Source organism: Oryzias latipes, chromosome 5 (assembly GCF_053564925.1).
Source record: "Oryzias latipes strain Hd-rR chromosome 5, Olatipes_Hd-rR_3.1".
Taxonomy (NCBI): domain Eukaryota; kingdom Metazoa; phylum Chordata; class Actinopteri; order Beloniformes; family Adrianichthyidae; genus Oryzias; species Oryzias latipes.
This window is the reverse complement of record NC_136241.1, coordinates 30,836,885-30,863,955: the sequence shown is the minus strand read 5'-3', so window position 1 is coordinate 30,863,955 and position 27,071 is coordinate 30,836,885. Positions and strand designations below refer to the sequence as shown.

General features: G+C 38.9%; 1 protein-coding gene across 4 annotated transcripts in view; it reads left to right on the top strand.

Moving 5' to 3' along the window:
* The window catches only part of srgap2 (SLIT-ROBO Rho GTPase activating protein 2), a 65,656-nt gene that overhangs the window by 2,890 nt on the left and 35,695 nt on the right, over positions 1-27,071 (top strand). The gene's annotated exons all lie outside the window — the stretch shown is intronic.

The following is a 27,071-nucleotide window of genomic DNA, read 5'->3' as shown; positions in this document are numbered from 1 at the left end:
TTTTCCGTCTGCTCCTGATTCACAACAATTTGAATAAAGAAATACAACTTTACGGGGCTGCCGGAGCCTATCCCGGCCACTTATGGGCGAAGGCAGGGGATGTCCTGGACGGGTCGCCAGTCTGTCGCAGCCCCGTGACCCGAAAGGGAAAAACGGTATAGAAAATGAATGAATGAAAATACAACTTTAAGTTTAATTTTCTTTAAATATGTTCTCCAGCATGAGAAAATGCCACGAGAACCATTTTCATGGGAGTGGATCTCCCTAACTCCACCTCAATTTTCACTACAAGTTTTCTAATTTCTTCCGAACAAAAGGAACAGAGTACTCCAGCTGTCCATTGTTGTGTGTCTCTTCTTTTTGTGCGGCTGCCTGTGTAAAAGCGGCTTTGGCTGTCACCACGCTGACATTAGTGATGCGGCCTCCATCTGCATTTATGGTTGGTGGCCTGACAGCCATTTATGGTTGGTGGCCTGTGTAAAGGCTTTCCATGGGAGCTGCATTGTGAGGGTTGCCCACCATGTTTGTCAGACTGTGGACTTAATGTTTGTCCATCGACCCTCTTCATTGATTTCTTCTGTCAGTTACTTCAGCGCTCCCCGGTGAATGGCTTCATTGTGCTGCCCCTTCTGGCTGCTGTTTTCCATCTTCGTTCCTCTGGAACTGGTAACTCAGGTTGAGCCTGTGCGTCCACACTGGTTTTAGGTTTGGGCTCCACTTGTGCACAGAGGCATCCAGATACAGAGTCACATTCCCAGCAGTCTGCATCCTCTGGGAGCAACAGTTTGTCATTACCCTGTTCACAGCTACAAGTTCTGTAACGGAGGGTGTCAAGCAGCAATGCATCACATCTATGTCTCTCTAGGTCTAGTTGCCAAAGGTGAAGCCTTGTAGTCCTGCACACCTCGGCTGTAAGCTGATGGGAAGAACAGACTCTGGATGCTGCAGCCACCCACCTGCAGCTTTCTGAGAAAATAAATGTGGAATTCCTCATCAATTTACTGCTCACAGAGATGAGCAGCTGAGGAGGTACATGCAAAAATGTTCATGTATTCACAGAAAGAGGCTCAGTATCTCTGCCCAAATATCAATTTAGTTTACAATTCATCACAACTCAAAGAAATATTGCTCATTTAAAAAATGTTTCCTTAAAAAAATTTGTTTGGATTAAAGATGGTTTTCACATAAGCAATGATTTAAACTGAACAAAGGTGCAACTTTCATTCATAAAATTAGAAATACTTACTTTAAGAACTAACTAAAAAACAGTATAAATGCTACAAAAGTTGGAAAAAAAACCTTAATTCACCAATGATGAATGGGTTTGAGTAAATGATATTGCATTTTCATTGCAAAAATTAATTTGATTTAATTATCTGGTTAATGTTTTGTGTTTTTCTATTTCCTTTAGCATCAGGCAATTAAAAATCACTGTTCAACCTGTTTTAATTCAATTAATATTTATTTTAGTGCAGCATTTGCTTCTAAACACTTGATATTGCTTCTCACTGTGATTATTAATACATTTTTTATTATAATTCACCTACTTTATTTTCCAAATCTTTTATGAAGCTGCAACTATTTGACTTTTAATGACTTCAGTGACCTGTCTTTTTTTTAGCCTTTGCAGCAGAGGGGGACCAAAACGTAAAAAAAACAAGAAAAGCTGAAGAACGTTGCTTCTTTTAATTCCCACTGCTATTTGAATGGCATTAATTTTGCAGTCTGAAGCAGTTCACAGAGGCGGGATGCTGACAGGGGATTTTAACTGATGTAAGAAATCTTTTTTCATTCTCGGGAAGACAACACGTGTGCGCCAGGATATTTATACCCCACACCTGCAAAGAGCCAGACTGAGATGAGACTGAGAGAAAGATGGAAAAAGAAGCCAAAAAAAAAAAAAACTTTGCTGAAATAAACAAATCAGAAACTAACTTATCTTTTATCTCTCAGAATTTATTCCAGTTGTTAACTTCTGAGTCCAGTATGCCGTTAATTGTCAGAAAGATAAACAAATATTTTAAGACTAAAGCGACAGAGCCTGCACTAATAAGACGCAGTTATATTCTTAAAGCTCTGAAGTCTCACAGCTATCACTGTGACCTCACTCTTTCCACTCAGCTAACCTCCCACATGATTTCAGTGAAATCTTAAATGCAGACCCTGGGAAAACCTTTAGTGGAAACCAGGAAGGGATGAAGCCTCTAAAAACTTTAGACAGATGTTGGATGGTTGGGTTTTGGTCCGCTGCTACTGTGCCTATCAGAACTAAAAAAACAGCTGACAAAGTCATTCAGTCGGACAGATTTGATGTTGATCTTTTGATGACTGACTAGTTCCAGTACTTTGTCTACGTGTACATTACCATGGTCTGTTATGCCAGTGGATAGGCATAGATTTGACATTGTAGAATAGCAAACATCAGCATTTTGATTGCGTCTTTATTCTATAATTTTACTATTTCTTCTTCTTCTTCATTGAAACAGAGACATTAGGAGTAAAGTGAAGCCTTATGTAATTTTTAAAATCAACCGAAACCACAAAAAAAGGAATAACTAACCAGTAAGTGATGCCTAGAGTGGTATGTTTATTCCCCCAAAAGTTTATTAGGAAAGCTGAGCATCGATACAAAGCATCAAAACACAACAGAGAAAAGGTTTAACACAGGGGCCAAAGGCAGAAATAAGTAAATTAACAATATATCACAAACTTAAAAGTCACTCAGATCATCTTTTAATCTTTTTTAAAAGCATTGCCAGTGGTATTATTATTTTGATTATGCTGTTTTTAGTAAAAAAAAAAAAAAAAAAAAGTCATTTTCTTGGACGTAGTTTTTGCAGAGCGCCTGTCGTTCATAAGAAATTGGTCTTTGAATTGTGGGTGGGATATCGTTGGTGCGGAGCAACCTGATCCTCCATTACCCTTCCTGTTATTGAGAGCTCTCTGTTTACATGTTTATCAGTTTTGAGTCAGATGCCAGCTGAGATGAAGAAAACAAAGAGGTACACGGATCTATTTGTCAACAAGTGGATGCATCAGAATGGAGCAGAGCAGGGAGCTCCTTCCAGCATATTAACTATGTATCAAATGCGCTCTTTTACAAAAAGCTTTTTTTTTTATCTGCTCCTGATTTACTATAATTTGTTCAAAAAAATACTGAGAAATACAATTTTAAGCTTAATTTTGTTGTTCTTTATCATCAGAAAATGCTACAAGACATGTTAAAAATACTAGAAACACTATTTTCATCGGAGCGATTCTTTAAAAAGATAAGGGAGAAAAATAAACGCACCACCAAATATTCAAATCGTTTTTTTAAAATATTTTCCAAGTTTTTAAAGACTTTAAATTCTCTGAGTTTTTATTAGATTAAATCTATTTTATAAATAAACAAATAATTTCAAAAGGTTTAGCATAACATTTACTTAATCTAATAGAATTAAGTAAGTAAGTAGATACGGTTGTTTTCTTTGTATTCCAAACAAAACCAAATATGTTTAAAACAGAAAGAAACATTACATTATTGCAACAAATGTAAAATACCCTACCGAAATGTGTGAAAGTCCAAAAAATGTTGTTCCATCATGCGTGTTGCAAAAAGAACAGCAGGTGTTGACATCCTTTTGCAATCTTTGGGAAATAAAAGACGTTTCCCTGACCATGTTAGTTAATATTAATTTGGAAGCTAATCACCAGACTTTATTCCATGGTATGTTCCTGACTGTACCATCCCAATGAGTGACAACATGGGGAGTCGAGGCAGTTTAATCAAACATGGTGGATTGGGTGGATGTGCATTTCCACAGAGCGTCGGCATAATTAGGAAGATCCATGTTGTGAGTATTGTGTGCTGAATGAAACTGCTGACAGAGTCTAAAATAATCTCTTAGGAAGGATGTTTGTGTGAGACTGGACCAGGCAGGGATCATAGAGAATGGTGTAAAGCTTCCTGTCAGGCCCTCTGCTTTGTGTTTTGGCAGTGGAACCTCTCATGCTTTTTAACATTTTTTTGCCTTTAAAGCTTCAGTCCCCAGCAGAGCGACGCGTTCAAAACCAAGTGTCTGCAATGCACTCGTGCTGAGCCGCCAGTGCCACGTGCTGCGTCAGCACCGGACGCAGTGTGGCTGAAAACACTCATTGATTTTCTGTTCCCGTACCCCATCCCTTGTTATTCCTCACCAGCCCATATGACAATTTACTGCAGCGTCTGAGGGAAAACATACAGTCGAGCCCTTTACGTGTCTTGTGCACATAAAATTGAGCTCAGCCTACATGGCAGCAACTGTGTTATAACGGTTTGATTGAGATGCCTCATCCGTCTCAGCCTGCCCTCCTGTGTTCAGGATGCACTTGATTGCTAAGAGATAAAAAAGGAATGCTAGCTATTGCCGTGTCATGTACATGTGTTGGTGCAGGAGCAGCAGCGTCTTTTTATCAGATTTTAGAGCTTCCCACTTTTGACTGTCAGCAAAAAAAGATGCCTAAAAAGAGGAGCGTTTGATGAAAAAATAAGAAAAAAAACACACAAAGAGAAAAAATGTAGTCAAGCCAAGTGGTCAAGGTCAAAGTTCAACTACTGGATGGCTGTTTTATGTTGGTGCCAGATGTTCCAGATGCTGTGATTGGGCAACAGATGTTTTGTCTGCTTTGGTTGGCTCAAATCCTTTGCCTCCTCCCCCACAAAGCCAACTGTAGAGAGGTGTGTTTAGATGGGTTCAAATTTCCTCTTCCTGTTTTCAGGTCTTCATGCTTTCATGTGGAAGAACTTTGTGCCGCTAAACACACACAGGAATCTGAATGGCCAGTCTAATGAAGGGGTCACTAAGTTTAAAACTCTAAAAATCCATACTTTCCAATGCAAAGCACCCATAACTGCGAAATCGTAGATTTGGTAATACCTGGTGTTTTTTTGCATTGGGCGAAGATTGCATTCCTCAGAGACAGTTATGTTTTTGTGTTATGATGACATAGAACTGTTTGGTGCTGGAGAAGTTACAACTTGCCTGTGTTTTTACTTGCGGATGTGGGGCTTAAAATCTTTTACTTTCCTTAGTGGTGTGTTTTTTTAAATATGTGTCTGTCCCAGGTGGGGCACGAACCTCAGGAGAAAAGCTCAAACCTTCCCATGCCACCTCTTCCAGGTTGATCTTAAGGGGAAGCCTGAGGTGTATGACTTCTTGGGTCTGGGTCTAACATCGGGCCATCATGCAGTTCCCTAAAAAGTGGTATTCCCATCAGGTGTCCAGACAACCTCAACTGGTTCTTCTTGTTGTGGAGGACTTGTGACTCCACTCTTAGTTCCTCCCAAATGGCTGAGCTATGCACCCTTGAACATTATGAAATCCTCTTTTCTGCACACTACACAAAAAAGTCGTCTTGAGAAATGAAACTAATTTAAATGCTGTCACATGTCACCAGTGGCTGTACAAGAAGTGGAAGTCTGATGAGGTCACATGACCCAATGGCTTTTGTTGAGCTGCTTTAAAGTCAGTTTTTCATTTCCACTGCCATTTTTGCAAGATACGTTATTGTAACTTGGCCTTCCCCAATATAAAGCAAACAAGCCTGTTGATGACCCATAATTTGTCCTGCACAGTCTTGCACTACGCAGATTTATGGTTTCCCTATTTCGTACCAATGCTCGCTGTGCTGTACTTTTCCTAAACATTCATGGCCAGAATACGCAATATACTGACAAAGACTGGATTTCCGTATTACCAGACTCCAGGTGATTAGCCAGGGACTGACATCACAAACACATTTGTCGTTTACAGTCTGGAGATGGGGAACTGTGGATATTTTCCTTCCAGAAATGGAAGGGAATAGAGCTGTCTGGGGTCATTGAGCTGTCCGTAGGCTTCTAAAGGGCTCTTTTCCTTAATGGCTTTCAAATAAACCCAGAACCTGGGCAGCAGAGCCTGTTTATGTTTTAACTGTTTGATGTCATCCCTTTGTTAAGAGCTGGAAAAACGAGACTAACAGCACCACCATTGCCGTGGTTCTCTCCATTGTTGTGATGAGTCACGTTTAAAAAATGAGATGGAGTTGCCGCACACAGGGAGACATCTTTGGAGTTTCGAATCAACCCATAATACAACAAAGCCGTCCACTTTGAGACTAAATTTTAAAGTAATCAAAACCTTAACCAACGTGCAAAGAGAAAAATTGTTCAAAGTCACAGTCCAACTATGTTTTTTTTCTACTGAAAAATCACAATTTAAATTAAAAAATACTCAGAAACGCATTTTTCATTTTAAATTCTTTCAGTAGCTCTTAAATCATGAGAAAGATGCTACAAGAACATGTTAAAAACACCAAAAACACGATTTTCCTTGTAGTGAATTTTTTATGGAAAAGTGGCATTAGGCTGTTGGAGATCTCTAGATTTAATGGTTGCATGTCAGTCAAAAGAATATAATATGATACGTTACATCAAACATTACTTTTAGTTCATTTGTGTGGAATAGCAAGTTAATTACAGAGTTTGGCCATAAAACATTGGAGTGAAAGAGGACCAACCGCTCTGAAGTGAACTGACCCCGCTCAGACAACTATAGCCTTTCATTGGGCACTAATTCTTAAGGAATTATTTCTTTTTTCAATTTGGATTTGTTTTTGTTTTGTTCACGCAATCCAAACAAAAAGAAATCTGAACAAGACTAACAACAGAAACATATCTCTATACAGAGATATATCAAACTTAGGATAATTAGTCATGAATTCATTGGAAAATACATGTACATCCAAATACATTTGTAAATAATTCAATTATAATTACTCTTAATCATATATAGACATATTATAGACATTTTACACATTTTATAAACTGAATATACATATTTTGTTTTAGTCTGTTTTTTCTAAACTTTTATTTACTTAAATTATTTGTTGATCACTATTCCATTAGTACCTAACTTGAGTTTGTTTGTATGTCTGTAGCTTTGATATTTCTTGCTTTTCACCATAAATCATGGTACTTTCTTAACACTCCCTTTCTGAGAGCTCACATACATTCACTGCAATCCAGTTTAAAAATACTTGATTAGTCCCAGAAGTGAAATTCGTCCATATTCATCTCTTTGTGATGGATGTCATGCATCCACAAGCACACATGCACGAGAGTGGGTGACAGAGGATGTTTGGGTGTGTTTGTGAAAATATCTGCAAGAACACACACATGAATGAAGCCAAAAAGGTTCTGAGAACAAAGCCCGTCATATCCTCTGCAAAACAATTAGTAGGAGAGCAGTCACCCAGGTGTAAATAAATAACACGGAGCCAGAAGGAAAGCAGTACAGTAGAAAGTTGGATAATGCTCCCATGGGCTGCCACAGGAAACAGGTTGTGTTTGAACAGCTTTCATACTGACCAGAGAGCAGAAAAGGAAACAGTAGAGGCTTCAACCAAGGAGAAAAAATTAGTGGAAAAACTAGCAAAGATTTGGAAAATATGCAGAAGGAGGTCGGAAGACTTTTTTAGGGGCTTATAAAGGTCTAAGACGCCCCACTGGTATCCTAGAATCCATCTGTTTGTGCGGCATAAATGTGTGCATGCACTTCCACCACCCTTATCACAGCCTCTTCCTCACTCCTTCTCCCTTTATCAGCAGTTTCTTCCAGCACGTAGGCACAGTTGGTTGCTAGGGTAACTGAATTGCCCCAATTTTTTCTGGGTTTGTGAGGAACAGAGGGAAAATGAGAAAAAAATGATGCAGATTTGTCTCCCCTGAAGGGTTAGTCTAATCAGTTTAACACTGAGACACATAGCTCAGATTCCCCTGTGAACCCTTGCACCGTGGTATTTTTTGATTGTCTTGTTTTGAATGTTTTTTTTTTCCTTATTCCTTCTGGCTCCTATATTATTTTACTTTTTTTTTTCCTCATTGGTGCTGTTACTGGTTCTTCATCTTCCTCTCCCTGGGAGGTGGTATGGTCCGCAGGAGGGTGATAAATTACTAAGAGGCTGTTTGAGGAAAGAAAAACCTCATTTGTTTCTACGGTTTTTATAAAAACAATATGACCTGTTATTTTATCGAAACATGGGTTTGCATTGTTTCCTTCACTTATTTCTTTAAAGTCCAGAAGGCAGATCTGCTGGTAACAAGGTCAGAATTTCAGTGTTGTGATTAGTTTCTGTGGCATAACAGTGCAGTAGCAGCCCACCGACACTCAATTCAGGGTGACACCTCTCCTAAGTCTGTTTTAATGAAGTCATTTGTCTACTCCCCTCAGCTGATTCTACATCAGCTCAAGCCTACAGCCGCTTGGTTTCTCTACCTTGGCTTTCAGAACACTGTGTTCCTCCCCAAGGTTGCCATATGGATGCAAAAGTCCCTTTTAAGCTGTTCCCACCCCTGAGCTGTTTTGGTGGAGGCGTCTGTTGCTTTTCTCCAAATTTCCCTCCAGACTTTATGGGTGCTAATTTAAAAGGCTGAGTCCTACTTTTAGCCTAAACCCATTTTAATGTGGCGTTGCTTTTTTGGGATATTCTTTCCCACGGTCAACACTTCCATGTCACTTACCCGCAGAATGATGACTGAAAGAGCATGCTTCCTGTTTGGCTTTGTCAAGATAACAGGAAAACAACTCGTACTGGCATATCCTTTGACTCACTAGGTGTCTATAGTATGATTTCCTAACTGGTGTTGGTTCTTAAACCGAAGAAACTACAATTTCTTTTAGATCTTTGAAGGGGCAGCTTTGTGTTGGAGACTAAAATTGTTTGGAAACAAGGATTTGCCTCTTTGTTTGACAGGCGGCCGTCATATCCATTTTTGGGCTTGATTGTTCCTATTTTTTGCCAATTTTTGGTAAATGGCGAATAGCGCTTTTCTAAAGTGCTTTACAGTCCCATTCACACACACATTCACACAGTAATGACGGCTCCACGGCCAAACACTGGCGCCAACCTTCCACTAGAGGCAAGGGGGGGTTCAGTGCCCAAGAACACTTCGACATATGGACGGGCAAAGCCGGAATCAAACCTGCAATCTTCCGATCAGAGATTGAACGCCCCATCGTTGCACCACGGAATGGTCAGTGTTTGGTGATGCCATATCTTTTAAGATACAACATATAGTACAGTGGTTCCTCATTTATTGCAGGAGTTACGTTCTAACAGTAACCTGCGCCAGTTAAAATCTGCAAAGTGGTCCCCTTTGTTTTCTTACAATATAGACGTTCAAGGCTCTCTACAGACTTTACTCAGACATTACCATTTCACAACTTTCTCTCTTAAAATTCCCACTTGCATAGAAAAATAAATCCAGTATTATAGAATTAAACAGGGATCTGCTTGCAATCAAAGACATTTGTTCATTTGGCAAGCTGAACATATTCTCTACACTAGACATGGTATAAAAGAGGATGATTGACAATAGTGTACAGCCAGTCATGATGCAGAACACAATGTAAAAACAGCAAAACCATGAAAGGTGAACCACATTATCACTAGAGACTGCTGTACCAGTATTGCCTTTATGCAGTCATTGGTAATAGCAGTTATTTCAGATTTAAAAAGACTTTTTGTGGATTTTGTTTCATTACCTGTTCAGGTCTTTGGGTTCATAACAGTATCATATCCACAGTCTCTAGATGGTGGATGAGCCAAACTCAAACCCTTTTTCTAATTGTTTCCTTGACCTCTTGGTTTGAAAATGCCCAGAAACACCCCTCTGCTAATCGAAGCTGTTTTAATGTACTCTGTTTTTTCTCATGCAGAGAACATTGGTCTCTCTTAAATTATCTTTGAACATCCATGGCTAATTCTATGAAGGAAATCTGAGAGCTGTCAAACGACCCAGAAATTATGTAAATAAAGCATTTCCTAGGTTTAATGTATTACTCATTAGAAATACCTTGTGATGATTTTTGGTACTTTCCAAAGAAGCAAATGTTCACATAGTTTCAAATTATCTGTGGCAGATGAATGTAGATTGTCTCAGTTTTGGGCTCCAAACATTTGGACTTGCAGTGCTGCACTGTCATGCCTCGTGAGGAAGACCTGTGGTGCACTTTGTGCTTGAGCTTTAGGTAGAAGCACACACCACAGGCCTGATATTTGCTTCACTACAGGAAGCTGTGAGTTGACTTGATCTCCCAATGTGCCTCTCACTGATTGTTGCTAGGGGGGCAGTGGTGTGAAGAGCAGTGTAATATTGAGCATTTTCTGCATTAAAAGTGTGTCTTCAGGCTTTTGTCACTTTTAGAAGGCAAAAGATTAAAAAAAAGGACAGAGTGTGCATGTTTGTTGTGCTTTTTTATTTAACTGTTAATTCATTTTTAGAAAGTTGGTGGTAATTGTTTTTTTTATTTTATTAACACTTAACTAAAGATTCCTTTATGTTGGCAGGACCTGTTCAAAGTCATAAAAGAAGCCCTGCAGTCAATGAAAATTGACTATATAAATGTTATTATTGTTGGCACTGCGGTGCAGACTTGTTGAGTCCCATCTAAAGGAATGAGCATCTGAAGTTAAAGATATTTGTGCCAACATTTGAAATATATTCAACGTAATTTTACACTGATATGTTGGAAAAAGTTTAGAAAAATTTAAAAAACTCTCATTACTGTTCATGTTGAGATCTGATCATCTTATAAGTAATTTTCAAAGTGTTTCCAGTCGTCTTTTAATTATGATTTTGTCATTTTTAGCCAAAAGAAAAAACCTGTGTTTTTTTCTAGGACATAGACTATGCTTGAATTCCCTCCCTTCTCCCCAACGACAATAAAAAATTATCTTGTACCCTGGATTTTAAAAGCAATTCAGACACCATGCTCACTACTTTTTTAAACAAATATGACAACACCAATTTCACAAAGTTAAAAAGTAATCAATACGAGCATTTTACAATGACTATTTATGAATCCACTATCTTCTCGTGATGAAAATGTTGATGGTTCATTAAAAAAATTTACATTAAAATTCTTTTTTTTTTCACTAAAATTGTTCAAAGGCAATGCTCCGTGATCTACATTCAGCAATACAGTGAATATTGATGCGCATTGGTTTTGCACAGTGAATCCTGGGAAATTTCTATGGCACTCGATTTTGGAATCATCGGTTGTGTCTGAATTCCTTCCCTACTTACTATATAGTTCGTTCGCTATTTTTTAGTGCTGTCCTAATCTACAATTCCAAAATCCAGTGGCCTAAAAGTTTCCCAGAAGTCTCTGCAAGAAAACAGTGTGCATCGATGCTCACTAGATTGGCGGATATAAACCACAATGCATTGCGTCTGAACAATTTTTGCCAAAAAAATGTATTTAAATCTATTTTTTTCATAAACCATCAACGTTTTTATCTTCAGAAGACAGTGGACTTATAAATAATTTTCACAAAATTCTCATATCAATTAGATTTTAACTTTGTGAAATCGATGACGTCACATGCGCTGTTTAAAAAAAAAGAAAAGAAGTGAGCACGGTGTCCGAATTGCTTTTAAAATTCAGGGCACTACATATTGCCACACAATCTAGTTTTTTAGTAGTTTGGGGTTAGGGTGGGAATTCGGACAGAGCCATTTATTTGGACAGTCCAACAAAAGGTGCATGCACTATATACTGTACAGTATGTATGTAGTGACGAGTGACGGAATTCAGACACAACCATAGTTTTTACAGAGCGACATTAGTTTATTCGAAATCTGCCTGTGAGTTGTGGGCGAGACCATTGGCATAGAACAACCCCTAATTTGAAGACGCCAAGAACGTATCCCATGAATTCTGTTGTATAATTGTTCAGTGTTCTGCTCAGTTCTGCTTTTCATTTAGCAGATTCACAGGAAAAGCAGCAAGACTAGATATCATCTCACTGCCAACTCAGAATCATAATCTTTTTATCAGCAACTGGAAAATACAAAGATAGAAACAACATCTGCATAGGTTTTGGGTGCAGTTAATTAGTTTAGAATTACTATCACACTGCACTTGCGAACATCAGTGATCACAGCTGCTCTTTTCTGGGAAAATATTGCTGAAACAAGAAGAAAACCAGTCCCACCAGTCTGCTCTGTATCATATACTGATGAGTTTCATACTTTGCTGTGATGTGGGTTCTTTTTTCATAGTTTAGACACAGAGTACGGTACTTGTATCATTTTCTTTCTTCAATCTGTGTGCAACTAGACTTCAGGGGGAACCGGATCAGGATTTATCTGCAAGTAAATTGATACTTCAGGGCGGTTCAGTTTGTTTTTTCACACCAGAGTTCAGATGAGCTTTCACAGCATGTTCTCTGATGTGGAAAGAAACAGCCCTGGTATGAAAACACCCATAGTTAGCATCTAACAGAATAATATTTGTATTGAAAGGATGTAGAGAAGGCTTTTAAAAGTTTAAAAGTGTTATTTAATGCAGATACTGTCGATAACAAGCAAAGATTTGGAGTGGAATTTTTATACAGGAACCTCTAAGGTTGATAGATTTGTTATTCTGCATTGTCCCGCTTTTTGTGCATGGAGTCCTGGGTATAATTGTGGACCACGAGTCCATCTGCACTGTGGGATATCCCTCTCAAATTACTGCCTTCCCCCATCCCTCTGGCCCTCCCTCTGCAGCCCTCCTCCTACACATTCCACCTCAGTCCATGTGCTTTAAACTAAGTGGAAATGTGAATGCCACAGCCCTCGTACATGCACACACACATGTCCATTCCTGCTGTTCAGTGGCCCATGCAGGACAAGGGTTACAGTAAAGCCGACTGGTGTGATATTTCCATGCATCTTACCCACCGCATGCGTGTCTGGGAGAAGGAGCGGTCGTCTGCCTGAGCTTGCACTGAGTCGAGTCCAGGCCAAGAGGCTCCTTTTCAGCAAAAGACAAATGCCTGTTTGAGTGACAGAGATTTCTGACAAAGAGAAGGGGAAAGCATTCACAGGGAGGCATTTAACACAAAGACCCCTCCCATCAATCACTTTATCACATGTGTCCCATAGCTGTTTGACACTAGCATGGTCTTTGACCCCAGCACTCCTAATATTCCTAGAATTGTGTCCTGTCTCGCTTTCAATCTCTGTGATTTTGCTCTGTTTGGGGGCAGTGTTTCATGTTTAGGACTGCAAGCGGTGACAGACATGCACATACACACAGGCATTGTCCGCACAAAGGTTGCAGTGGGAGGCAGCGGGCTAAGTGGCCAATGTGAGTGGAGCTCTTGTCATGCGCTGGGGGTGATCCCTCTGAGGAATGTGGTGGACAGAGCTTCCCAGTTCAGAACAGCGGATTCCATAATTCCATACTGCTGGTTCTCAACACGAACATATTGCAAATCATTTGGCATCAATGCAGCACCAGTTTTATTATTGTCTTAACTGCAACATTTGAAATGTTTTACATGTTAAATTTGTATAACTGTAAAAAGTCTGAGTTCCCATAAAAACTTCTGTATTCAACATATCAAAATCTTCAGGCATTGATGAAGAGAAACTGTTCCATATATTAAGAACAACAAATTTAACATTTATTTCTTTCGTAAGTAACAATGGTATAAGCGGGATAATGTCCAATATCAGATACTAATAGACTTTACAAAACAACCATCCTCCACTTTCATCAAGACGATTCACGCCTCAGCATCATCCATTCATTTCTGATATTGGACACCTCGCTGAGCATTATCCCTTACTTTTATTTGGCTTATTTGACTTGTTATTTATGTTACGTTTAGACTGCAATCCAGTCCTGTTTTTGGTTTGAACTGAAAACCAGTAACCCTGAAAACAACCCGATGAAGAAGTAATAAAGTGAGAAAAGTAGGAAGTACACACATTGGTCATGATTAATAAGTAGCCCACACCTGCAAAATTCAAAACAAATGATGCACCTGGTTCATGAAGTTTCCCTTCCAACTTTAGAAAAATATTTTTTAAAATGAAGATGAATGCAAACAAATAAATCTACAGGGTTTTAACTCCATCATCCGCTAATAACTTGGGAAATAACTAAAAAAAAGATCTCTTTACTGTAACCGCCAAATTTCTCTTTGGATTGATGTTGTTGAGTCTGAGTTCTTCAAATTTAAATACTTATGTTCAACAGCATTGAAGCAAAAACCTACATACAAATAATTTAAAGTGAACATTTGTAAAAGTGAAAAATGAATTAAAAACGCCTTGCTCTTTAAAATAGTAACAGTATCACTTAAGTTGGCAAGAATCCGGTTAAGAGGGGCATCAAAGTCTTTGAAAGGAAGGATGAAGAGTGGTTCCTCTTCTAAAAGTGAAGTTGAACGCTCAGTAGCTCAAGATTTAAAAGCTGTTCACACTTTATTGCAGCAGATGGACTGGAAAATGTACAAATGTATCCAGACTTTTTACAGTTATGCACACATCTGCAGAACTGTACCCACAATGTCCCACACATAGTAGGACATTGTGTTCTCCAGCAGTTTAAATTCAAGGGAAGTAGTCGGAAAGTGTGTATGTGTTATTTTTTTTTTGTGTGTGTGTGTGTGTGGGGGGGGGGGGGGGTCAGATGTGACAGACAGGACATGATGCAATAAAACTACACTGTGGAAGTCATTGCATTTGGTATTGCATCGGTTGCTGTGGTTAGTCGCAGCAACACAGTATGTTTGTCCACATAATCTAATCTCATGAAGGAAATGGGTTCTGCATATAAACTGCTTCTGCCAACAAGAAGTTGGTCCTGCAGCACTTTAAAATATATTTGTCAAACTGTCCTCTTATAGATTCTTTTGGGGGGGAAAAGAAAGAAAAATGGACAATAGTGTAAAACAAAGGAAGATTGGAAAATATATTGTATGTGCTTTGATCTTAATGACTGTGCATGCCAGCCATGTTATCAGTTCATTCTCCTCTTTCACTATTGTCACTGCTTAGATTAAACATTGCTGAAAACTCCAGATAAACAGCTTTTTAATGAAAGACTTCCCACATGTCAAAGCGCTGCAAATGTTGCTCCAGACTTTATTCCGATAAATGAAGGACTTGGTGTTATGCAATTCCGGCTTGGTACAAACAATTATTAATTTCTTCTCGACGATCAATTTTCAAAAAGATGGCACTTCTGTGAATGGACAGGGAGACTGCCCATATGTCAATGCATGTTCAATGGCCGTGAAACTGGATGTCAACTTTATCACTTCATTCTGAAATATTCCCTTCACCTGGTTGCATTTCATTGAACTTTCGTAGTTAACAAGCAGAGCATTCAGAATGGACTGTACATTTGTTTTACTGAATTGTAGACAACTCACCGGTAGTGGTCTGCACTTGCAGTATGTACGGTAACCCTTTTCTAAGCACTGGTACTCAGTTCAGCTGAGAGTTGACTGCGCCAGCACAGCGCCATTGCTGCCTCACCTGTTGCTCATAGTTTTTAATCTTATGACGAGTTCTGTCTGTCTGCCAAGAGTTGTTGACCGTCAACAGCTGATTTTCACGGTACAAAAAAACATTTAAACTCCCAAGTACTACAGATGTACCTATATAACACTGGCCGTACACAACAGTTACAGTTACTAAAACCTGGAATGGATCACTCTTTATAGTGGCTTGGATTGCCGAGCAGCAACAATTTTGGGTACCCAAAAGTCTTATATGATTGATAGACCACAAACTATTTTAATTTGATGAGTTAAACTAGCTCAAAAACTGAGCTATTATTGGGTTTAATGTAAGTATTTGGTACCTGCTTTATTGTTTTGCGTAGTGTTTTATAGTATATTTTTAGATAATCAAAAATCGAATATTGTTGGCCTTCCACCAAATGAAAAACAGACTGTTGGCTATTGTATCTCCACAAAACACGCTCACGCCCATTGTCCCCAGCTGCTTTTGTTACCGCAAACAGCCAGGAAAGCTTCAACTGTATGTGTGAGTCAGGTCCTCGCTGTATCTCTCTCCATTGTGTCTTTTTTGGCAGCAGATCACAATGATGGTTACTGTGCTCTGGGTGAAATACACCACTGACATAGCTAACATTCTACATGCCCCATATGCACAGCTGTCCTAGGCACTGCCTCTGCGCCATCGAGCCATTTTGAATTCATGAATTATTTTGTTCTTTCTGGTGCAGAAGAGAGCATGTGTCTGCTTTCTAACAAGGAGGAAAGGAGAGACTCAGTAGGAAGGATTCAAACAGGCAGTTCTCCTCAGAAGTAAGTGAAAGAGGAGTGAGCACTTGATGTCTGGGAGCTGCGGAGTCCGAACAGCAGGACTTAGCTAGATCAAACAGGCTTCCTCTGAGGATAAGAGAGATGATCAGACTCTGGGAGGGAAGAAAAAACACAAGCTGGGAAAAGATGAAGGAAAGCAAGATCAACCAGCAGGAATTGTCAGGCGATAAACAACACTAATAGCTCTTTTCTTTGTCTTGTGTTCCCTGTGTCTTGGTTGTCCGAGTCCAAGAAGTCCAAAGCTTTTCTTAGAGCCACGATCTTTCTTCCGGGCTCGGCTGAGAACTGTGAAGCTCACAGTCACGAGGGACAGTCGCTGTGTATTTTTCTGACAGCTCTTCATCCGGGAGCATGCATGGCCTCCTTCTCATCCTAAACTCAAAGGCAGCATTAATTATTTAGCCACACATAGCGAGGCACGATAACACAGTCTGCTGCCTCTTTCTTTACACTCATCGTCAGTATTTTTTTCTTTTCTTCCCTTCTACACTTTTAGTTCTGTATTTTTTGGGCTGACCAACTATGAAAATGTTTAACCAGAATTAATCTCATAATATACTGTGATTAATTGCATTGCTGACCGCAAAAAAAAAGAAAATTCAAAGGCATATGACTTTGTTTGTTTCAGTAATCAAACTGCATCCATCCATCCATCCATCCATAGAATCAACAAAGGTTTTATCTTATTTCAGCAAAACAGCATAAACAGCTCATGTTCAGAGATAGGTGTCCCTGTTAGAGATAATAGAAAACAGACTGAACAGTAATGAATAAATCAAATAAAATCACAGCAAGGAATTTCTTTAGGGGCTTTAACCTGTCAATTTTTTGCTAAAATGTGAATGGTAAATATATGTTTGAGGAATTCATGAATGAGAGTCCTGTTCAGTGTATTAGAAATAAAAGTGAAGCATTTTATGCCAAGGAATGTCGATTTTTTTTTTTTTTATTCTAATGTCACCTTTTAAGTACAGTGGTGAGACTAAGAGCTCCCTTTTATGAACACCATGGCCGTCCATCTTTATTCTGGGATAGTCAATAATTCATGACAACAGTATGCATATTATTTGTCTTTTAAAAAAGGCTTCAATTTAAGTTTCATACATTGAATTTCTTCCTCCATTTGAGCCCCACAAATGTCTGTCATTAAAACAGATGGTAGCTGTTGTTTATCACCGAAAATCAGTCTGATCGAAAACTGTCTCAATATTCACAAAAACATTTAGTTTCTTTCGGTAAAAGACAATGCTTCCTTTGTAAAATCAAAATGATAACACTGACTCTCAATCACAGTTTCTGTTGCATCACATGTTGCAAACAATCCGGTTAAAGATGAGATTTGAATAAAGCATAACCTGTATTGTCAGCACTTGTGTGCACTATGGGGTTGCAGATCCTGGCAGGGGATAAGTGCTTTGGCGCAACACCTGTTCAGCTTTCTGCACAGCAGTAACAAAGTCCACAATGGATGGTCCTACTTTTGGTTCTGTTGCTCAGTATTTCAAGGCAATGAGTGGAAGACATCCACTGAATTTAAAAATCAAAACAAAAATATACAAAAGTGTGTTAAAATAATTATCAACCCAGTAATTTTTATACAGTCGTTTCTAGGTAGTTTAATCTATTAAACTTCTGTTTTTTTTCTTTGCACTAAAAATATCAATAATTCAAACTCTGCGTGTTTTTCATTTTATCCTTTTCTTTCTGCTGAGCTCATTTTTTCCTCTGAATCCTCTAGTCCTCTCTTTAAGTCTTGGGTTTTTAGGGGCCAGATAGGAGGCTTTGAAAGGGAGCTGAGAGGGAAAGGGTGTGGCCCACCCACACAGCACTGCTCCATTGTGTTGCACTGGTTTCCACATGTCTTTTTATGGACACACACACGTAATAGAACATTCAAACTGTGTAGGGTCATCGACCCCGTGTCCTGCCCTACTGTCCACATCAGGGCTGCTCTATCTGTGTACTGATAGCTTTGTTTTCTCTAAAACATCTAACCAAATCCAGAATAATACAGACCAAGGCTTTGTCCAAATTCACTCACTACTTAGTGCACTAAATAGTGCGTTCGCCATTTTGTCGGTCTGTCCAAATTTAAGGCTATGTCCGAAATTCCCACCCTACTCCCTAACTACTAAAAAACTATATAGTGCTTGACTATCTGGTGCTCTGGATTTTGAAAGCAGTTCGGACACCACGGTCATTACTTTTTTCTTTTTAAAAGGCGAATATGACGTCATGGTTTTCACGAAGGGAAAATCAAATTGGCGCAATTGTTTTACAACAAATTCAATGTTTTCTGATGATGGAAACATTAATAGGTTATTGAAAAATACATTGAAATAATTTTTTTTCTGCAAAAATTGTTCAAACACAATGCATTGTAGTCTATATTTGCCAAACTAGTGAGCATCGAGGCACACTGGTTTTTCGCAAAGACTTATGGGAAATTTTGAGGACAATCAATTTTTGAGCTGTAGATTCGGACAGCATTAAAAATGGTGAACGGACTTTATAGTGCACCATGTAGTGAAGGAATTTGAACAAAGCTTAAGGTCCCAGAAGCCAGTGGACTAGAAGTTTTCCAAAAGTCTCTGCGAAAAACTAGTGTGCATCGATTCAGTTCCTACTAGATTGGCGAAATATAGACCACGATGCATTGCTTTTGGGCAATTTGTCATTTGAAAAAATGTATGTGAATACATTTTTATAAATCCTCCAAGTTTTCTTTATCAGAACACAGGGGATTCATAAATAGTTGTCACATTTTGCATTAGAAAAAATAAGTAGTGAGCATATGTCTGAATTGCATTAAACACTCACTCCAATCATGAACTATTGTCAAAGTGCTCTCAGTGGTCTTTTAATTATCATCATTCCATTTTTATCCAAAATCAAAAAACTTGTGTCGTTTTCTGGGACAGTTTTCTGCAGAGAATCAGAAATTCATCTTTATGTTGTGGGTGTGACCATTGGTGCAGAGCAACAGACCCCCCCCCCCCCTTCCTTACCTGTTGCTGAGAGCTCTCTGTTTACGTGCTCTCCCGCTAACTTACAGCCCCTCACGCCCCCTAACCTAATATAACTGGTGCAACAAAAATGGGACAAATGAGCTCTTTTTCAAACAGCCTGTTTTTTTCAAAATGTAATTTTGAGCTTAATTTTCTCTAAACATGTCCTCCTTTGTCAGAAAAATGGCACAACAATACGTTTAAAACACAAAAATAAACTTTTTTTTTTTTTTTTTATCAGTCTGGAACATTAAAATCCTTGACAATGGATAGACCTGAAGTATACCATTGCCTTTTAGGGGTTAGGGTGAGGTGAGGGAAATCGGACACAGATCAAAAGTCAGAAAGAGAAAAAGACTTGACCAGTCCAGAAATGTAATAGACATTGAATGCATTATTGCTGATAAGTAGATGGCTACACAGCCACTATGACAATAAGCATCAGTACTACAGTCATATTCAGCAAAAATCTGTACTTCTATTTTTCCGGAATTTATCTTATATTTTAGATTTTAACTTCCTGTATCTTTGAAATCAATTCTTATGTTTCATTGAACATACACTTTAAACAGTTTTGTGCTCCTGGTTTTAATAGCAGTGATTTGAATGGGAACCACTTAAAAACTGTTTAGAAATCAAGTTGGATTCTTTGTTTTTTTTCACAGGTTTTTCTGAACTAGTGCTTCGTCTTAAGCAAATAAGATCAGCTGAAACAACCAGCAGCACCACATGTGAGGTGGAGCCTCTGGGTGCTGGAGCCGGATGTGAGAAGATACTATCCCTGTTGGCAAATTCAGATCTAATTATTTTACATCTCGACGACCCTTAAAGTATCAGAACGACACGTTTTGGTAAAACCTATTAACTTTCTTCAGACATAAATATGTCACCCACAGGGAACATAAAGATGAGTTGCTGCTCTGTCCTCAGCTGGTTTTGGTGGTCATTAGACTGCAAAGGTACCTGTTATGACCTGTGACATGGTGACATTTGAGCAACACCAACAATCATGTGAGCAATATGTCACACTTTATGCGCAGGAAGGCGTGTGTTGGACAGAAAAAACTGCACAAAAAGATGAGTTTGTGTAGTTTGAGCGGCAGAAAATGTTCTTTATTTATCTGGGCAGCTTCAGTCTGATTTCAGGTGAAGGCTTTTTTTTTAGTTTGCTGCAGATCCTTCTGCTGTATTTCAGCTTCAGAGAGGTCACAATTGGTTTCTAGTATAAGTTACTCAAGTTTGTACTGTTGTGTAAATGTTTGCTCAAGGTCGACATGTGACGTGGAAGTGGGCAGAAGTGACATTAAGCCACACGAGGAGCAACTGTCATTTTTTAGGGAACTCAAACAGTATCCACTACAGGAAATGTAATCCAAACCAAAACAATTGTGAGAGCAATTTAAATTAGACAGCTGTTGCTCAGATTTGAACACTTTTACAAAAATAAAAAAAGTCTTTCTGTTTGACTTTGTTGTTGTAATTTTAAGGCTTAAAAGATGTGTGAAAGGTGCCTGGTTTTATTCTGCTGACTGCATGATCGTCCACTTTCTGCCCTTGAGGGTTTCTTTTTTGTATACTGCAATTTATATTACTGCGAAGAAGCTTTGGTTCTAAACTTAGCGTCAAGCATCCAGCTGAGGCATCATGGGTAAGCCTCATTGAACATCCTTAGGAAATCCAGTTTTGAGTAATTGTGTTGTTGTCTCTTTGTAACACTACACGTTATTGTTGATCTAGTGACCAAAATGTTATTGACGATGCTCAAAGTGTTTTCTACTTCCTTGTAGAGAACCATTTCATGCAATCTAATTGCCCTAGTTTAGAATTGTACTGAATTTTGCATGTTCTGTATCTCCTATTATAAGCCTTTAATATTCCTAAAAAGAGAAAGTTTTGTGAGTTTGAAATTAACTGTCAATACAAAATGGACATTTGAATGGGTGATGAGATTAGGAAACTCAAAGCTGCCATGTCATAAATGTTTTTTGTTTTTTTTTCATCTGCTGGAAATGAACCAGGATTTATTGCCTGATGCCACGATGTTCTGTTATAAACTTGTGGAATAGTTTTTTTCTTCTTTATTTGGGCAATGTAGTTTTTTTTTCTGCATCGAAATTGTTTAAAAATTGACATGATATTATTTTAAACTAAAATGCAATAAACTTAAAAGTCCTGACTTCTATTGTCCTCCTCATTAAATCCTTCTGGAAAGCAGGTATGTTCATTTTCTAACACATTGTAGAAAAAAAAACTGACTGCAAAGTGAATGTCTTGGCTATTGATATTTGTCTCTCTCTAAGTTTTATAGATGTCTTAAATTTTGCAGCTTTTATTTCTGTGTTGTTGGTCACTGTGACGGAGAGCAGAGCTGCAGGCATCAATTTGAAAACATTCATCCATCTTCTGTTATCCTGGTGCGTGTCCCAACTTTCACCTGCAGAGAGGCGGGGCTCTCCCTGAACAGGTCTCCAACCTGTCTCTGCACAAAATAATCCACAACCGGCAGAACGAGTGCATTAAATAATCCTCTCATGCTGTGAGCCTTTTTGGGTGGTTGATCATTAACCAGGAACAAGATAATCAAATAATTAAACTATTGTTAGTTTTTTTGGTTTAAGTGATTGACCCATCGATTGATGAAGCAACGTCTTTGTCACAAACCAAAAATATAATATATTGTTTTATTAGATGATCTCGATCTTGTTGAAGTTTGTCTAACAATATGCAGAAAACCACGTTTTTCTTTGTCATTTTATTGTTTTTGTTGGAATGAAAAGAAATGATGTTTCCAATGTTCCTCATTAAAAAAAACAAAAAAACTGTCCGTACACCAATTTATCATGAAAATAAATGTGTCTGTGTGTCAAACATGACTATAGATGGTTGCTTTCGTTCAAACTAAAGGAGTCGGCTGTCATTTGATGATGCCTCCTGTCCTAGCACCTTAGCCCGGTCCTGTCACATGGCATGAAATGAAGGGCAGTAGGGTGGTGTTATTATGGCAGAATTGAGGATATAAATGTAAAAAAAAAGGTTTTATAACTGCAAAATCAAAAACACCAAAAAAAAAAGGACAATCAAACTTTTTTTTTATTCATTTGATAATAGCCCATTTAAAGCTGTCCTAAAATCTCTTTTTTATTAGTTTACAATGTTTTTATATGTTTTCTGCAGATGATAGGATAGTAGGCATTTTCTATAGCCCTCATTATCTCTCCTCCACCCCCGTGCTTCACTGTTGAAATGATACACGTGTTGCTCTGGGTGACATTGTAGACACAAATGCTATTAATTTAAAAGTTTTGGAGGATTGTTCTCTGTACAACTTTCCGAGCTCGTGCTATGTTGTTTCAGAGGCATTTTTTTGACTCATTAACAGTGTTTTTCTGTGAGTCCTCGTGCGTCCTTGTGTTGATCAGTTCAGGTTTCATTCTCGTAACTTTATGGCAACGAGAAGATTTGTTGTTTTACTTGTTTTGGATATTTCTGCAACTTAAAATCATTTAATTTAAAGTTGTTGTTTATTTTTACTTTATTTCTCTGGTGATTTCAGAAGAAAAATAGTTTTGAATTCGTTTATTTTCTTTATTCTTCTTGAGACGCTGGTATTAGTCACTAGATAAAGCACACGGTATCAGAGGAGCATGCAGCTACCGGTACACACTTTGTGTCTTTAAACATATCAGCTGCCTATTCTGTGGACTGTCGCACTCTTGAGCTCCCGCTCTTCCCTGTTTCTGGGACGAGGACGGCAATGACGTGACCTTAAATAGGATGTGCTGATTGTATCTGAAGGTATCGACTGCTGTTGTGGGTCTGAGCTTCTGTTGGACGGAGCATATCCCCTTCGCTCCGCTGTGCCAGCCTTGCTGCTCTCCACTATAGCTCTCAGATAAGCATCAGCAAGCATCATCAGATACCCTCTTTGACTTATATGTTGCTGTATACCCTCTGGTCTCTATTTAGGTTCAGCCTTTATCACGGCCCCACAGCCATTTACAGCCATCAGTGCTCTTAGAAAGTTACGATAAGAGTTTGCTTTGTTTGAATCTGTCGCATATATTTCATCCCCTCTGGGGTTTTTTTTTTTGTGTGTACTTTGCTGAAATAAACCCCCGTCAGATGATGAGGCTGCAGCATGTTGTTTTTGCCCTCAAGTTCTTGATACACTCCTCACAGTGATGCCTATACACTCATACCTAACGCTGTTCTTGTAAAACAAACAAAATTGTATTTTAAAAAAAAGTAAAAAAAAAAAAAAAAGAAACTTAATAGTCATTTAAAAAAATCTGATTTCACACCAAAATAAACTCACAAACCTTCACTGAAGCTTTATTATGTAAAAAATAACTAATTGGCCATTTTTCCCTGCGGCACACTGCTGACCTGTCCAGAGTGTATGCCTTTAACCCGACAGTATATGGTATAGACTCAAGCAAACCACACGCATCCTTTAAACCCAGGTCTAAACAATGCATGAATGATGAATGATGGAAAGTGGAAATTTTGGTTTTATTAGTGTTCAAATTTCAACATTTCTAGAGGCTTCTTTTTTCATACTTTCTTTTATTGGCTGGTTGGGTAAACCCACATTGTTGTGTTGGGCGAAGTAAACTCTGATACCTTTCCCACTTTGGGACTCATTTGCGTCATGCAGAATCCAAAGGGTGACATTAGAGATTTTATATGTCTGTGATAGTAACATAATTCAAATTATAAGCTTTAACATGGTAAAATGAAGATGAAAATGACAAAAACTCAAGTTTGGCCAAACAGAAAACTGGACACTGTCTGACTGAACACCATTGACTTCAATACTGAGGGTTTATTATTGAGCAAAAGCAGCTTTGGTAATTGAAAATATAAACATGCTGTGCTCATGGCACAGGAGGAAATGCTAAGCAAAGCAATCCAAGAACCAAAAATTACCAAATTTAGACCTAGAAAAGGCCCAATCTTCTCATTTATTATAAAAAATGGGATGTCCATTGAAACTTGTCCTGACTTTGTCACACAGCTTCACACGAATTTTCTGCAGACAGGTGCACACCCTTCTTCTCTTCTCTGTAGCGCTGAACACATGAAATCTAAAGTCACCAGCAATAAATGGCTCAAAAATATGTTTTTCACAATGTTTATGTGAATAATTTTTTTTAATTTTACTCTTTTCTTCTAAATTTACAAAACAGGAAACCCAGCATAGCTTATTTTGTAATTATTAAACAGTAAGCTTAAATTTCCTCTGTGACAACCCAATTTCACACTGTCACCAATCCTGGGGAATTATGACAGACGCTAACCTGCTTTTAATGGCAAGAGTTAACCTTCAACCACCCAGTGATTAATCTGCATGTGATGCTGCCATTTGTTTTAGCAAAGCTCAGTGCGGAGAATGAGGCATGTCCGGGAGAGACGGGGCTGATGGAACCGAGCTGCACACGCTGTCAGACAGAGCTCCCCTGCAGACAGACACCAGTGGGCTTTCCCGCATGGTTCTGTTAGGGATTAGTCAAATCCCCCGACTGACTGTTAAGCTGATTAAGGTGGCTGTTATGCACTGGCCATTCTAAAATACTAGAAAGGGGTGCAGACGTACACTGGAGCGGGGCAGCCCAGCTTAATAATGGGCCAGAACAATGTAATGTGGGGGGGTTTGTCTGAAGTCTTACAGTAGCTGCTCAGACAGATGGCAGGAAGGATCACTGTAGAGTTTTGCGTCCTTCAACCCAACCTGTGCGTGTATGTGTGCGCACGTCTGTGCACCAGCAGCCAGAGAGCAAATGAGACCATGAAGGAGCAGCCTGTTGGAACAGACCGAAGCCCAGATGGCTGCGTCCAGCAGAGACAGGAAATGGAGGTGACACCAGGTGGATGGTGGCCCCGAGAATGAACCACATACACAAGCCCACAGATGCTAGCCTGAAGGCCACAAACCCACCCTGTGCAAGAGGATGGCTCTTGAGTGTGTGATCTTATCTTGTGCAGCAGTGGAGCCGGTTATTAAAATAATCATGCGTTTTGTGGTACAAGCACCAAATTTGGCATCGATGTAACTTAAAAATCTCATCTTTCAGAAAAGCACATATACTATAATAGTATTATTTAGGTGCCCCTCAAGTGTAGACTGGATTTTGTTCTTGTCGCTCTCTCAAACTCTCGAATTAAGCGAAAAAAGACATAAAAAAGTAATGCTGGCATTAATAATTACTGGTTCTCTCAGCTGTAGTCTTATTGGATTGTCATCCCTCCTCCCATGGTGTCTTTTCTAGACTGGGTTAGTAGAGCAGGCATGGCTGTGAAACGGGCGAGGGGCTTGTTAACTTTTGATAAACAGTGTCGTTCATTATGCATAGAAGCCCCCCCCTCCCCCCGCCCACTGTGTTAGAACCTGACCCCCCCACACTGCCACCAGACAGAGCTCTCGATAAAGGAAGAGGCTGCTGGTGTTCAGAGAGGTTTGTAAAAGTCTGTTACATGTCGCCTCAGCGAGTGTACTAAACATTTACTAGATAACAGTCATCCCACTTCTCTGAAACCTTTCCTGCTTTGTCAATAGTTTTCTGAAGGTAAAACCTCTTTGAACATTTTATAGCCACCCTTCAAAAATGACATAATATCCATCCTTCCATCCGTCTATCCATCCATCCATGCTTCCACCCATGGATATATATTATTCTTTTGTTTTAATTCAGCCCCTATATAACCACAAAGGTTACTGGGCTTTTTAAAGATCATTGTCGTTGTTTGTGGCCTCCTGGAGGAGAGCTTAAAACGAGTTGGTCTCTTTCCTGAGCTGAAACTGATAGCTGCATTGTTTGTCCGTTGGTTGATGTGGGAGACTGACACCCCCGCCATGGTACTTTAGTGACCCCATGACCCTTGACCTTTGCCACACTTAAACGGTAAAGGGAGCCCTGACATCCACATGGATGTCAGAAATCACAGATTTCTTCAGACAAAACTCGCTTTATAATACCCTAACTATGTCACTTTTCTGCTACAAATTTGACATTATTTCATTTAGCTAAAGATGAATGAATTTCTGAAGTGACCAGAGAGCTGGAAAGTTCTTGTGAGGAATTTACCCCTGCTGTGGACAAACCCCATGAAAAGTCCCCATCTTGTGCCTTGTCACCTTTTTTTTTAACTTCCTGCTCTCCCGGCCTCCTCCTCACGCTGGGATGGTTGCCATGCTTACAATATACTGATCTTATCTGTGGAAAAATGTCCTTTAAGAATTTAGAAATGTCATTAAAGCAACTCGGCTTTTTCAGTTTTCATTTTCGGACCGCTCCCATATTGACTTTCTCTGGGTAAACAATTTGTGAAACATCTGGAAATGAAAATCTTACAAACAGTGCTGGATTCCACAGCTGAAATAATGAGGGGTTTTTTTTAAAGGTATTTTTACACAAATAGAGATTTGAAAGATTTCAAACTGAATCAATAAAACTATGTTTTATTAAAATCAAAATTTAAAAATGTTTCCAAAATGCGTGAATTCATATTGTATTTTTTAAAGATTTTTAAATAGTTCTGCACAATCAATTAAAAATGTATGGACATTGTGCAGTACGCAAGTCGCAAATGATGGTGTAAACCAAAATAAATGCTTTTCATAATGTTTATGCATCGACAGATAAATCATTATGTCTGGTCTGTCACTACCAGGTAATACTAGCGCATGTACTAACAGTCGGAAGAGGTTTGGTGCGAAATGTCAAAGCAGTGTGAATCTTACGAATCTTGCTCCAGGCTTCTTCTTTCTCAGCTCTATTCCGATTTGGTGTTAGATCATTCTGGCACTAGTAACAACACAAACCGCAAGTATTAATTTCTCCTTCTTGATCACCTTTCAAACAGTTGGCATTTGAAAATGACGCTACGCAAACGTCACTACAAAACCCGAGGCTGATTGGTTAAAGT